Raw genomic sequence first — 4,035 nt, 5'->3', positions numbered from 1 at the left:
TTTCCATTCAGCCACCTAGCATCAGTGTTAACATTCAAGATGCAAACATTATTCTTTTCAACTTAACTTACTACTGCAACTATTCTCTGGATAGGAGAACATTAATTGGAATCACCTATTTACATGCTTGTTATACCTACTGGTTGTTCAACACTCGCATTTCTCAAGCAAATATAGCTACCAGGCAAAGAATTTATTCCTCCTAGTATCCATCTTTACTCCCCTCTCTCTTCCCTTCCCTCACATTTTTTATCATTCACTTCTTTCTTTTTGCATTTTTTTGGAGTTCCTTCACCATTTTTGTATATTTCTGTAATTATATCTGTCACGCTTAAATTTATATTTACTCATTGGATGTACTTCAACTATCTATGTGATATTGTAAATGTGGCATATTCTCACTTCATATCTATTGATTTCAGAACTGCTCCTACGATTTTCATTGTTCGCTTTATCATGTTGGTGTCTTAATCTTAACAAAAAATTACATCTCTTGTTGATCAATAAAAATATTTATTTGTTCTGTTAATATTCTGGTTCTTTCTATTCTAACCCTTTTTGTCCTCTGGGGCCTATCACCTTCTCTCTGCATATTTGTTTACTACACTAATAACCCTAACCCAGTAATATGATCTCAGTAACACTGCACATCAAGAAAGTGTCATTTCCAAACTAAAATATGACATTTTGGTATCAATTTTCATTGCAGTAATTATTTTTTAATAATTTAGAGCAAGTCTTTTGTTAGGAGCATGTGTTGCATCCGTGCTGAATTACATTTAACACAATTATAGTAACAGCTGCTAGATGCAAGCACCTGGCAATTTCTCTATGTACAAATTGTAAAAATAAACTATTTCATCATGATCTGATCTTCTGGTCATTTCCGTGTAGAGTAACATTAGGCTAGATTATTTTATTTTATTTTTTTTGCAGGGAGCCTTCAAAGCCTCTGGAAGGCCCGGGCCACCTACATTGCAAGACCTGCAGGCCCGAGCGTTACATCCTTGCACAGTGGTATTACTACACCTTTGTTTCAAACATTTCTGTTAGACTCAGTACTGTGAAGAGACATTTTCTGTAACTGTAGTTTTCTGTAAAAATTCTCAATTTAAACTCTGACATGCATTGGAGAAAATATTTCCCACAAACTTCAAATATCCCAAGTTGTTTTCAAGTTTTCTTTGTATAATCCTTTCAAGCCATCATGAATCAACATTTCAAAGCTTTATATGGAAAAGATGTTTAACAGATGAGAGTGTACAGAATTTGCAAGTAAATATCTCCCAGAACAGAAACTGACTGGGCATGTTTAAGAAGAGTGTTTCAAAAAAATGATCAGCTGTTTACCAGCTGATGAGGTTAAAAATACCAAGACCAAGGCATTCTCTTTTCATCAATCCATAAAGTAGGTCTTTCTTGGAAGTGTGGGCACTGTCAATACATTGTGCATTATTCCTATAAGGGTTAAAACTATGTTGGGAATGTTTGCAAATATTAAAAAGTAGAAGAGAAAACCTATATTATGAATATATGAAAAATATATTTTATGAGATATAATTTTTTTCTTTCCATAATCATGTGCCTGTGTGAATGCAAACTCTTTAATTCTATACAGGATGTGATTGTGGTGTGTGTATCAATGATCTTTTATTTTTTCCAAAGACTTGAGTTGTATTGAATTTGGATGTGTATAACACTACCTGGCATTTTCTTAGAGAGAGTTTGGTAACACCAGTAGAAAAACACAGTTGGGATGGGACTAAAAGTCACCATGGCAGAATAGATCAGTCACATTTGACCTCACAGTTCTATCACAAAATCTGTTTGGGCTTTTTTGACTGTAAAAGTAGGTACAGTAAAGAAATAATAGCAGGTAATAAGAAACCAACTTCCTAAATAAGATTTACTCACAAAGTGGTATATGCCCAGGTAAGTCATTAATTTAATCACCATCACCACCACCACCACATAGCCTTAGCTATCGTGTGCAGGTATTTTGATTTGATGCCACTTAGGTGCCTGTGTGTTTTGCTTTACTCTGCTAAACGGCAAAGAAAGTGGAACTTTTATTGGGTGCCTTATTAATGTGAGAATGTTTTGCAAGAGGTCTCTTACACACAAGGCTGATCTGACATGGACCTTTTTTGCACATCAAAAATTGAACAACCTCAGGTTTGAACTTGCTATCTCAGGATTCACAGGCTAACACAATACTACTGACCCATAAAAGGAGTGCTGAAATGCATGTGAGACAGTTATATTATGTAGGATAGTTATTAAGTTGGTGTGAGATTTGTGCTGGACAAAGCGGAGGCAGGACAGGTTTTTCTCTGGGTACTCCAGTTTTCCCTGTCATCTTTCATTCCAGCAACACTCTCCACTATCATTTCATCTGTCAGTCATTAATCATTGCCCCAGAGGAGTGCGACAGGCCTCGGCACCCAGCGAAATTCCCATCCTCGCGGCAAGATGCGGGCTTCATTCATTTCATCCCTGACCCAGTCACTGACTGGAAAACAGGTTGTAGGTTTTCATTCAGTTATTAAGTTTGTGGAATGGCCATATGGTGACACTGTGGTGCACTACAGCAGATAGGTTGCACCAAGGGATGGTACAGTGATGGTCTTCTGCTCGCCTCAGCAACAGGCAGTTGGCATTCATACAGTGTAAGAAGAACTATGGTCTCTGTGTGAAGGGTAGTTGAATGGAGCAGCAGAACATAAGAAGCTGCAGTTTGAGCAATGGGCAAACATCAAATTCTGCCAAAAATTAGGCAAATCTGCTAGCGAAAAGTTTCCAATTATGAAGCTAAAATTACCTGCATCACCTCAAAGGAAAAAAGACACGACAAGATAGGTCAAAAGGCAAGGTGATGATTGAATTATTTTTTGACTCATTAGGAATCATGCACATGGAGTTTATCCCCCAAGGAGCAAATGTAAACAGGAACAGCTAAAAGGAGATCCTCGACCATCTATGAGATTCAGTTCCTGGCATAGGCAGAACTGGCTGTTGCTTCACGACAACACCCCTCCATATTGTTCTGCGCTTACCCAAGAGGAAATGGCAAAGCAACAGGCCACCATTTTGCCATACCCTCTGTCTTCATCTGATCTTGCATCATGTGATTGCTTTCTTTTTCCTCTTTTGAAACCAAAGCTGTATAAGCGTAGATTTCGTTACACCAAGAAGATCATCACAGCCACAAGAATAGCCATACAGGATCTTCTTGCCCATATCATTTATCAATATTTCCAACAGCTATAACAACACTGGCCTATGGCGACTATTTTGAGGGATGACACGAAGTTATGCAAATGTATTCTGTGCTGTGTCACTGCCTACAACCCAGGTTGAACTTACTGACTGTGGTAGCATTCAAAGGGATCAGTGAAAATAGAGCATGTGTCAAAAAACTGCTTTATTTTTTCACAGAAAAATATTTAATCATATAACACAACCTACATACATATAGAAGTATTTTTTTTTATATAAACTACTCACAATATTTCATTGTCATATTTTAAAATGATTTATATAAGGTGTAAAAATAAGGTATTGCCAACCTTTATGGACACACTACCACTATCAAGAGGAAATGGCAAGGCAACAGGTCACCACTTTGCCATACCCTCTGTCTTCACATGATCTTGCATCATGTGATTGCTTTCTTTTTCCCCTTTTGAATGCAGAGCTTTGTAAGCATAGATTTCATTGAACCAAGAGTAAGGATGACAATGTAGAACAGATGTATGAAAACATCGAAGAACTATTTGAAATTGTGGACAAGAACACCAATGTGATTTTGATGGGGGATTTTAATGCTTCTGTAGGTTCAAATGATAATGTTCAACACACAGTAACAGAATATACCAGCATACCGGTACTACATGAAACTCTCTCATATAATCAAAATGCCCTCCATTAGCACTGATACTCGCATCAACTCACCATCACACTGTGTCAGCATATCCGGGGTTCAGTGCGACAGTTGATGCAAGTATCAATGTTAATGGAGACCAATTTGAACAT

General features: G+C 37.3%; 1 protein-coding gene across 3 annotated transcripts in view; it reads right to left on the bottom strand.

The window, feature by feature from the left end:
- Positions 1-3,409: 3,409 nt before the first annotated feature.
- Positions 3,410-4,035, bottom strand: part of LOC136866434 (glutamate receptor ionotropic, kainate 2) — a 159,233-nt gene continuing 158,607 nt past the window's right edge. For all 3 annotated transcript variants that reach the window (XM_067143368.2, XM_067143370.2, XM_067143369.2), the window contains one exon: positions 3,410-4,035. This exon is cut by the window's right edge and continues 1,949 nt beyond it. The gene's annotated coding sequence lies outside the window, so the exon portion shown is untranslated.

Source organism: Anabrus simplex, chromosome 3, assembly GCF_040414725.1.
Source record: "Anabrus simplex isolate iqAnaSimp1 chromosome 3, ASM4041472v1, whole genome shotgun sequence".
Classification (NCBI taxonomy): Eukaryota; Metazoa; Arthropoda; class Insecta; order Orthoptera; family Tettigoniidae; genus Anabrus; species Anabrus simplex.
The sequence above is the reverse complement of the archived record's forward strand: the minus strand, read 5'-3'. Positions and strand labels throughout refer to the sequence as shown.